This window comes from Melitaea cinxia, chromosome 2 (assembly GCF_905220565.1).
Source record: "Melitaea cinxia chromosome 2, ilMelCinx1.1, whole genome shotgun sequence".
In the NCBI taxonomy this organism is placed as follows: Eukaryota; Metazoa; Arthropoda; class Insecta; order Lepidoptera; family Nymphalidae; genus Melitaea; species Melitaea cinxia.
The window spans coordinates 14,784,259-14,796,542 of NC_059395.1; positions in this window are offsets into that span (position 1 = coordinate 14,784,259).

The window sequence follows — 12,284 nt, forward strand, 5'->3', positions numbered from 1 at the left end:
AGGAACTGGTCCACAAATTTAAAGTCGCTCAACGGGGCTATGCTTGGGGTTTCTCTCGAATATAAGATTAGAAATGAGACTATCCGCGAGAGAACGAAAGTAACCGACCACCACGCTGGGCTTGCTTTGTCTCACCGAAGACGCTGCTGCTCGTCTTCGGCCTGTGTATTTCAAAGCTAGTAGTTGGATTGTTATCCCGCCATCGATCGGCTTTTTAAGTTTTAAGGTAGTAATGGAACTGTGTTAGTCTTGCCCTTAGTCGCCTCTTACGACACCCACGGGAAGAGCGGGGGTGGCTATATTCTTCACTGCCGTAACCACACAGCAAAGAATTACTTAAATATTTTTTCATTAAATTTATTTTGTGTTTGGATTAGATAGACTTCGGTTTTCGTACGAAAATCACTCGGCGCAACCACACGACCTATGAGTATTACATTCGATTCATGCATATTGAAGTGTATCGCGCGGTAATTTTAACCTTGAAAGTTACTAAATGTGTATTTAAAAATATATGAACATGGACATCAGTAAAAAAAAATAATTAAAGACCAAGGGATGATGGTACATGCTACATGCAAAATTTAGAATTGAAGAAGAAATTTATAAGATCCGTGGCTCTCTACGGGACACTGTTTTGGTCCCACCAACTATCGAGCGACTCTGCCATACAAGTAAACTTCAAAGCTCGCATCAGAGAGTATAGTTAATACGTATAGTTAATACCGGCATATCGCACGATATCCCGCACTATGTGGATAGTTACTCTCTGCTTACCCCTTGACTAGCCCGTTGAGGCAGCTTGTAGTGACCCTGCTTTCTGCTTCAGGGGTTGTAGGTTCGATTGCCATCCAAAGTGTGGGTGAAATAAACATTTTTATATATTTTTATTTATATTATAATATGTTTATCGTAAAAAATGTAGCTTTACCAGTTTTTTACCCATAACATAAGCATTAAGTTGCTTACTTTAAGAACAGACGACCGATCTCGATTAAATTTTAATGCTTTCGGTTAAAAAATCATCGAAATTGGTACACTCAGTAAAAAGTTATGAGGTAACAGGCATAAAAAATAGGTACTAAAATAGGTTACTAGAACAGCAGGATATACAAATACGGTGTAAGTATAGACAGTACTTATACTGTCTATCACTATTATAATTATATTGGTCACAATAAGAGAAATAGGTCTCTTGTCGTTCAATAAACATAAATTATACCTAATTGTTGGCAGTGAACTATCTCTTGGTCGTTTTGGTTTTTTTAAACGAAAATCAAGTAAAAAATCAAAAATACTACTACTAATACTAAAAATAATATACTTACTATAAGTTTTCGACAAATATGTTATGATAAAACATCAAAATACATTGTTAAAAAGTCTAATTTTCCTTTTTATCTTCCCAAGCATATTGCTGACGTTACCGTAGCGGACATTCCTTCCAACTTTTTTCCTCAATTTGTTCGCAGCCTTTCGCCCCTCCATTATAAACTTCTCAGCTTCATTAGAGGATTTAAAACGCAAATTCCTTTTCGATTGTAACTTTTTTTCCACATCTTGAAAGGAAGCTTCTTTAAGACTCTAAAGAAAATTAGTATCCTCCCCTTTGAAAGTGGAAACGTTTTTTCAAAAGGTTCTTATTTTACTCAATCTGATAAAATAATTACGTTTTCTACATTTATATTCCAAAGTGACTTTTTAATATACATTTGTATTTATTGTGGACGATTAAAATATAAAAATGATTTTAACTATTTTACCATGTTAAGTAAAATATGTATGTATATCGTATACTCTAAAAATATTATTATTGTGGATAATATCATTACATTGTAATTTATTTGAGGACAAACAACGTTACAATTTCAGATTTTCTTAATAAATACGCTTGAATTACATTAGTGTGAATAATTTGCTAACAAGCCAACAATAAGAGGTATGCCTATCACCCCGAGAGCCTATTACTGTCTGGAGAGCTTTCCCGCCCCTTCTCACATTATCCTAACCCCAAGTGCAACCTTGTCGCACTCATACTAATGGTGGAATCTAGAGGAATACTAGGAAACGTTTGATGCGACAAAGACCTGCTTTCGGTATCACCATAATTTCATACAATGTGTACACAATAGAAGCGATTACTCTCCCCCGCGACATGATTTTATTTGTGCAGTTATTACGTCGCCGAAGAGATATTTAAATTTCATTAGGTTTGTTTTACACTTAATTTGCAAGGGGAACGTGTGGTATCGTCAGGGTGGGGCGCTGTTATTGCTTTGAATTTATTTCGTAGCCCTCGTGTATTTCATTTATTGTCTAAGAGATTTAAATTCGAGTAGATAAATATCAAACACCCGGTTACAATATAAAGATCAGTTAAGTATCTGATAACGACGAATCGATACAATTAGATGTAAGTAATGAAACATATTCGTAACTATTTTGTATGTATCTTATAGACAAGACTTATATTTCAATGCTCTGGGAAGTCGTAGAAGGTCTTTGTCTCAACTTTACTTAGTTAGCTTTAAATAGATACTTAGTTAGTACCTATATATTAACAATATTTTAAGGTTAATGCTATAGAATATTCAAATAATTTATAATATACTGAGCTATACTTTCTCCTGCGTGTTAGTATTACTCATAGAATTTTACAATACTTAATACTTACTGTAAACATAAGAATGAAACACAAAGGTCTAAGACTTTTCGACGAAATCTTTGTGAATTTGAGAACAGCATTGGTTCTTTACTTATTATTTTTTATTGACTCTTATATAATTGTGTTTGCTTAAAAACGAAAAAATCCGACTTTAATTACATCGACAAGTAATACAAAGTAAGTAGACAAAAAAATTAACAAACGCACTAGTCGTCACTACGAATTTCGAGGGTTTCTCTCGATTTCTTTAGGATTCCATCATCAGATCGTGGTTTCCTTATCATGGTACCACACTTGGGATATCTCCGTTCCAATAAATAAAGAATTATCAAAAAATCGGTTCATAAACGACGAAGTTATCCCCGAACACACATAAAAAAACAATATATATACACAGTCGATTTGAGTAACCTCCTCCTTTCTTGAAGTTGGTTAAAATTATTGAAACATGATTTTTTATATAAATTAAAATGCTGTTTATGTTCATTACAATATCTATGTTCCTACCTATCGCATGTACCGATGTGCAGTAACAACCTTTCCAATATAACCTATTTATCAATAGGTAGGTTGATAAATTTTATTACAATAATTTTGTATGTGACAAGAGCATGTAATAAATCCACGACAATGCCTTCTTCGGACAGATGAATTCATTTCATTTTTTAACGTAAATGACATTCATTGTAATTTGTCCGTGGTACACTAGCTCAGTGTTTGTAAGTGGCAACATTTCGCAGACGCAGACTCCATTAGCGGTGTTCGCCGGACTGTCACAATCATTTTTCTTTCCCGCCGCCGCTAATTCTCAGCCGCGCTTCAGTGAACATAGACTTCGATCATTTATCTTGATCCTCGTGCTTTTAATTTATTTATTTTACTAGTTTTGTGTTGTTCATTTAATTAGGAAGCAATTAATGTGTTAATAATAATTATTAATTTTCAATACGATTTCCTACCTATAAGTAGGTATTGAAGCAAGACAAAAATTATCAACGTAGCTAATGCGGTGAAAAGTAGCTTATTGAAATGTTTGACAATGATAATTTCATATACGAGCATGTTTGTTACAACAATATCTAAAGGTTTATCTATACAAATAAATAAAATGGAGTGTCTGTTTGTAATATTAAAATAACCGCTTTTTACTCAATGCATATGGATGTATACTCGGTACATATACCAAAATAACATGTTTTACAATTTTTGTCTGCCTGTCTGTCTGTTTGTTCCGGTTTATCTCTAAAACGGCTGGACCAATTTTGACGGGACTTTTACAAGTGGATAGCCGATATAATAAGGAGTAACTTAGGCTACTTTCATTTTGGAAATTTATTTATTTTATAAGTCTGCGAACTGATCAATAACATTTTTGTAAAATTCCGCGCGGACGAAGTTGCGGGCACAGCTAGCTATAAATATAAAGGTTTAATATAAATGAAAAAGTTATTTTTATTTGCATACAAACTTATATTAGGTATCTATTAAGGATAATTTAAATATTCTTAAAGATTATTTTAAAAGTAAAAATTCAAGCGTAGTAAAAGACACATTAAATGTTCAGTCAGTCACAGTGAGCTTACCTATTTTATTACCTATTTTTAATTAAAGTAGGTATAGTTTGACGAGATATTTTATAACTAATCTTTAGTTAGAAAAGATATATAATTATCTGCAAATTGTGCTAGTAATATTTTAACTAGTTTAAAACTATATTATCCAATCAATTAACAAATATCTACACCTAGGTATAAATATAGGTATAAACTGTACCTAGGTATTAATTAAAATTCAATTATTAAAATTGTAATGTTTCTAATATGAAATTAAATTAAGTATCAAGACGTGTTATGCAGTGGTCAAAATGCGGAGGTTGATATCGACTTTTATTACTCTGGAGGGGTTGGTCATTAGCGAGATAAAGCTACTGCCACCTGATAAAGTGCGTTTTGTTGCTCGCTTACTTATTTCTCTATAGTGTAACTACGAGTATACCATATCCAAATTAAAAAAGTGTTTTTAATCCTTTTTGTAATTAATATTTTATTCATATAATAATAGTCATTATAACTATTTGGGTACTACTATTTAACCAATTATGTATGTATTAAGTATGTTTATAGAATATTTTAGTCAAGATTTTTTTGACATATTCATAAATAAACGTAATTGCATAATAAAGTTATTTGCAATGGACAGCTATAATTGTAAATAGCATAGTTTTAATTTATATTTATCTCAACAAAAATGAAAAAATAAATAAATAATTAAAACGTTATAACTATTTGAAACACGAATTACGTACCTAATAAAGAACAATAGTGTCGGTAACGATTATTAACACTTTACCTAGAGCGCGCTCCTAGTATGATTGATGAGTTTGCCGCTCACAATGACTAATAGAGTGCCACGAACATATGATATTCGTTACGGAGAACCGTTTTGAAATACCTTTGATATTGTTTCCATGAATTACTACACGCCTGCACCGTCTTAGCGATAATTGAATTTTTATACAACTGATTCGTGATTTTTTCTTGAATTCAGAAAATGGATTTTAGTTATTTATATAGTATGAGATACGCTTCTACTATAAATTATCATTACGCGGGTAATTTTAGTTAATATGAATCTTTATTCATAATCCACGACGTAAATAGAGCACCGTCTTTATAACACAGACATTTTATTTGCAATGATGTAAACAATTTTTAGACATGAATAAAATTGTTTTCATGTTCTTCTAATATTGGTATGTATGAGAACGGCTCGCCCCCTGTGCTTCGGGGCGAAAAATTCCGGGTCGGGGCAATAAACGCGATTAGACAAACATTTCCTGACGCGAGCCACTTTTTCCAAAACTTGGCGAATAAATCAGTTCGGTGGTGCGTCGCAGTTTTCGCGTCTTCTTGCCAAATTTATGTACCGATCGTCCCTTTCGTATGGAGATGTAGCCCGCTATTTACATATAAATACCTCGATTATTTGAATTATTCAATCGAGAGGGGGCGGCGCTGACAAATCACTTCCTCAGGAGATGGCACAAGTCGGTAGGCTCGAGTCCTGTTTGACGTGTACTGGATATATCGCGCTAGAAAACTTTTTATGACTATCGCTCTAGTTTAGAAAAATAGGATAAAGAATCTCTTATTCTGTACTAAAATTTTGTCTTCACTTTTGTTTTGTTAAGAATACCTAGAACGAAATTATTTTTTTATTTGGCTGTTATTTAAACAAAAACGTCTTGTACCAACTCTAATATTTTATAAACTAACATAAAAATATACGGTATTGTGCTGTGTTATAGCAGCCCGAACACAAATGAATTCCAATTCACCTTGGCATATATATATATATATATATTATAATTTCTTCTGTAACAGGAATGATCACGCCGCACAGTCACGATAGTATCCTTCAGACCGAGTTTTATGACAAATTTAGTTTTGATTTTAACTCACCACCATATAATAATACTTTTCCTATTATAATCTAGGTTTATCAATAACAGATCATTAGCGTTTAATTTTTAAAGTTATTTTAGTAGTAAAAAGATTTATTTTTACTATGAATAAAGAAATTACACTTTATACAGATAGATACTAGCTGGTTTAGTAGTGATTCTAAAGTAGAAGGATTATTTACCTCCTCTACCATTTTATAAGTACAAAATTCTTAAAATATAATTCTATACAAAAAAATGTATAACTTAAACAACCTCTTAACAAAAATAAGACCATTGCTCGGTAATGTTTAACATTTAGAAAATGTAATGGGTATAGTTTTCCGTAAAAAGGGTAACATAAAAGTAAATAGTTGCTCTACCAACTAGCGGCGTAGCTTTGTGTAGTTTTCCCGCATTTTTATGTGCTCTCACGTGCCATTTAGTTCGGGAAATAGAAGTTTTTGTATGGAAATTGGATGCACTAAACCTCCGAACCTCTGGCGCGTTCTCTGCCTATTGTTACTACGTAACAGTCCCATAAAACTTAATCATCGGCATATAGCTCGATATTTTTTTATTCGCTTTCATTTTAGGAAGTTACTGTATACATATACGGCCACATTTCTTATTACACTATTTTTAAATCTAATATATAAAATTCTTGTGTCGCGGTATTTGTAGTTAAACTCCTCCGAAACGGTTTGACCGATTCTCATGAAATTTTGTGTGCATATTGGGTAGGTCTGAGAATCGAACAACATCTATTTTTCATCCCCCTAAATGTTAAGGGTAGTCCACGCCAAAATTTTTTTTTTATATTTCAGATATATTATTATTTTTTTATTTTTTTATGATACAACATTAAAAAATACATACAACCCTAAATTTTCAACCCTCTACGATCAACCCCTATATTTTATTTGTTAATAATAAACTTTAATTTTTTTGGCAAGATTTTTATTTATATTTTGTCATGACTTAGAATAAAAAAAATATATTACTCTTAATTTGCACCTCTCTACGATCAACCCCTATTTTTCCATCGCAAAATTTTATTTTTTATTATTTTTAATAATTTCCTTTAATTATGATCTCCTGCCTTCGCCGGTCGATAATTATCAATCGATCAGTTTATCCCCGCTAGATGTCTACCGTTGTCACCTCTCACCCAGCAAACATCACGGAGTAGGGATGAGAATGAAGCCGGTCTCCTGTCTTATGAACTATACCGTTTTCGACCATTTTTTTTTTGTTTTATTTGTGTATCGATCGTAGCAGTGACTGTTTATACGTATTATTTTAATTTTTCTGTGCACTAAATAAAGTATACTTTCACTGTCTACAACGCTTTAGATTATAAATAAATCCCCGCACACTTATAGTTGATAGTTTATTGGCAAAACAACGTTTGCCGGGTCAGCTAGTATTATTAATATTTATATTATCGTACCGAAATACGTTTAAAATTTGCTACAATGTTCATAAGTAAGTATATAAAATGCCTAAAGAAACCTCACTTCAGCCAGTAAAATATCTCATTTTGCTGGGCATAGGCCTCTTTCCCCATAAGGACTAACAACCAGACCGGAAATCAATATTTGTATAAACACAAATATCCACTCCGAGCGGGAATCGAACCCGCGACTGTCGGAATTTGGGCGCCACCGATACGAGCGAACGTCCTACAAGAAACCTCATAAAATATATTACTTATCGGGCAGGCTATTTGCTTTTCTTGTCTTGTTTATTTTACAATTATTAAAACTTTTTAAGTTAAAAACAGTTCATTTTTACTTTGTAGTAAGTTCATATAACGCAGCTTTTACATCAGCAATCTTTACGGTGATTGTGAAAAACTGAAGCCAAACCTTTGCTCTTCCTCTACTCGCTTTTTTATCATCCCGTCATATTGCTTTAGAGAAGAATCCATTTACGTTTCCTTTATGTCCTGTAACTTTATAAGCCTTAATAAACAATGAGTTTTAGTTGAACAAACTGTCCGTCTATTACTATTTACTTTTAAATAAATAATATTATAACAAACAGCATAAGCTGGGCTAACATACGATCAGAGTTTTTATACGACATGTGATAAATACACCGTTAACTGATTCAAAAGCGTTAAATCGCCGTCGTATCGATACATCGTGCTGATAAGCATCGATAATTCAGCAAATCCCTCGTCCGGAATCCGGTTACCGTATTTTACTAATCGTGTTATTGTCTCGAGCACTTCGCTGGCAGAGTGTTCGACGGTCGTTACATCAGATAAGCATTTGATATGGTAATAGTGGTAGCAAATGTTCGTGTAATGAGCGTGCGACGGTTTAGCGCCCACCATGTTTAGTGTAGCTTTTTAGTAGCCTAAGTAGCCTTTAATCTATTATGTAATTAAAAATTAATCGCTGAACGTGTTCCTAAGCGTAAAATTCGAGCTCAGCTTTACCAATTCATTTCGACCTTTTTTAAAACTCCCTAATAGTTTATAGAAGGTGAGAAAATTACCTTATTATTATTATTATAAAATTACATTATTATTTACCTATAACTATAATGTTATAATTTTTTTTCATCAAAATGAAAGCAAATGAATTTGTAATTAAAGTCTATCCTGAATATGTTTGATAAGTAATGTGTTGTACTGTATCGAAGTTTTAGCTATATATTTTCAGTTACTCGATCCACAAAATTCGTGCTACGAAGTTCTACGAACCACGATGTGTATAATTAATTTGTTGAAAGTATGACTTAATTATTTTCAGCACGTACTTTGTACGTTAAGGATCTATCACAAGGACACAGCGATAGGTGTCTCTTAGGTTTGAGAATTTAAATTTAATCTGTACCTACTTCCAAAAAATTTCTTAAGAACGACCCATGGGAAGAGAGGTCGTGATTTTCTTATTTTGTTTCCCACTTGTATGTTAATTATGTAAAGCATTTTTTTCGCAATTAAAAAAAAATATATCTTGAATATAGAAACAAATTAAAGATTTTTTAAATATAGTCATATAAAACACAAACTGATTAAACACTTCTATAGAAGTGGGTATCGTAATACAATCATGAATAAATAATTGCATCCAAGTACACATGAAAAGTGCTAATTCCTCTCATATAACAGAGATACACCCTCGTACTTTCGGATTAGATCTTATCAGTATAGTGTCGCGCGCGAGGCCATCGCGCTGGTTTGATCATCAACCACTAATGCGTCTTAATACCGCTATTGTTCTCTTGATGTCGTTACTCTTTTAACATCAGATATAGTACGACAATAATATAATTATTTAGTTCAAATAATAAGTTATGAACATTGTAAAAGGTCAATAGGGCAATGATTATTTATTACCTATAGGTAAGATTTGTTGTATAATTTGTAAACCTATATTTAAAATAGACTACCTACATTAAGAATTTTAAAAAATATAAGGAATAGTATATCTTATTATATCAATTTTATTATTATAATTGTTTTTTCCTCATCAATAATAAAGCGAAATAGTTCTATAAACGAGAATATTGTACGGTATAAATACCGTTTCAGTTTATCGTTTATCCATCAAGAATCAAATGGATGCAATAAATATAAAATAAGTGATCTTAAAGTGCAGCTTTAAATTTGATTGAAGCGCTTCGACTATTGATCGCGAGCGAATCTCTCCGGCCATTTCTACTCCCTCTTTAGAGTAAATCGCATTTACAACATTTCAACCTCGCTAACATGTTAAAACAGAACTAATGGACATTCGCTTCAGTCTCAGCCCGCAGGAGACGAATAATACAAGTAAAATGGTCCCATCTCTACGCTTCATTAATTTTATTGCCCCGAGGCGCTCCGCTCAAGCCAGAGCGCCGCTGGCGAAAACACGACATTATTGTGTCGCTAGTGACTTAAATTAAATAAACACAAGCTATTATGCGTACTCCGGAATGCACACGCGTTCTTTGTCTCTGCAACTGTCAACGTTTGACGAGTAATCCTTTATACGCGTAGGAAGCGGAGTAGCGGGCGACAACAATGCGCTGTGCTCGTAATGTAATGGAGATATTAGCGCGACCGTGGCGGAATAATTCAGATATGGTTTTTTGTCTGGGTGTCACACAATAGGATTATTCTCCATTGATCATTGCTTATTATATAAGTAGCTACGGAGGGTGCGTTACATGAAAACTAAATTTGGTTTATCGGCTATTATGGAAAGTAGGTGTTGATGTTGAAACAGTAATTTATGATAGGATCGTGACTACCACGTTTTCAATGAACTTTTATGCTATAAGCGGAACGATATTGTTTTAGTTAGCTAAATTTAATGTTAAGCTTTTTTAATATATTTTATTTTTGTAAAGGGCAATGTTAAAGATAAAGGTACCTATTATGTATGTAAGTGTACAAGATTCCTTATAATACATTCATAGTAGATTTTTATTGTCAAGTTGTAACGTATCCTTCCATTAGGTAAATAAATAAATTTCATAGAGCAAAGAGTTTTTACAAAGACAAAAATATATCAAACAAACAAAAGGTAAGGAGGGCAAGTGGAAGTTATCTGGCCGTAACCTCTTAAGCCGCGGCCCTCACAATGCCCTCAACTACTAATGTTTACTCAACTCGGAGCGCGACAAAGGGCCGGAACTATTGTTTGTTGGAAAAGCTTTATTTCGCGACCCTCGCTCGCTGCGCCGCTTGCCTTGACAATAGGTTACCCAACTTAAAAATATATTATCTCACTTGACGTAAGCGAAGTGTGAATATTCTTTTAATAAGTCGGTAAAAATAAATTCCTGTTGTAAAGACAAACAACATGTTCATTGTTACAAATTATTTAAATGCTGTAGGTACTCCGGAATTAAAGGATTGAATAACATATTACAATTATCATATAAATATTACATAGTTGAAAAGATTTTTTTGTTTGTCTGTTGGAATTAATTTTTTTTTTGTCTTTGGATAGCTCATTAACCGAGGAATGCTATATATTGTAGTACGTTTTTTCCTCAAACTAACGTGGGTGAAACCGTAGGGTACAGCTAGTATCATATATTACTATTACATAAGATGTAAGTAAGTATTTCATGATTATTTATATTTTATTTATATTATATAAAAAAAAATCCGAAAGAAAAACCGAGGCCGTAAAAAAACTAAAGGGCGACCCACTTTAATAATCGTGTCCATATAATGCTAACATTTGAGTAGGCGGTAAATTCGAGACTTGAAAATTATCCTTTTCACGAACGATCTTAAGTATAATAGAGAAAGCACTTAAGCCATTTTCTCCGCCTTTAAATGGCTTAAGCGTGGACGTTTGCCGAGGTTTCGCGAGCTAGAAAATCAGCCATTAGAGTCCAGGACGCTAATTCGTACCGTCTCAGGCAGTTTCTGAAGGGGCGAGGGCGGGCGCGTGGGGAGGTTTCAGACTAATGTGGTCATTGGGCGGCGCTAACAGCAATTATGCTACATGTGAGCAAATGGATTGTGCATTACCGACGACATGGATTGATTTATTGACTCACGGCGAAACACTCGGTGTCGATCATACATTTAAATCGACCGGTTGATACGATATAGCTATTAGAGAAATGGACATCAATAGGGTTTCATTATTTAATGCGTTCAGTAGCTCGACGTCAAGTCAATTACCTGTAGTTTCACGATATGATGGTACGAAGCAAAATTACTTGCATGATTTGCTGGTTACGAACAGCACTCTTCAATATGCTATAGGCAAGCTATGTACGATGTATCGTACTACAGTGTTTGATGTAGTAATTCTATCAAACACAACGAAAAAGAAACTTTTTTTTACTTTAATTAGCATCTTTTGAATTTCAACATCATAAACTATTTTAACATAAAGTCATGTTTTAAATTTTTTCTGTATTCATAAAAGGATAGAAGATTTTCAAAAAAAAATCTTTGTTATGAAGAACTTGATATGAAGTGGTTATTTATAACATATTTTTATATCCTTCACGTAAAAGATAACATCTGTTAGTGGCCGGGCGTCCATGTACTGATCTATGAATAATAAATGTGCCGAGCTAGCCGATTGGGGAAATTGAATTTTATAGTTCGTAACACATACAACGACAGATGTCACAAAATTGCCGCGCCGGGAGCTACGCGGTATGTAATCGAAATGTCAAATAGAAATCAGAATTAGGTCGATT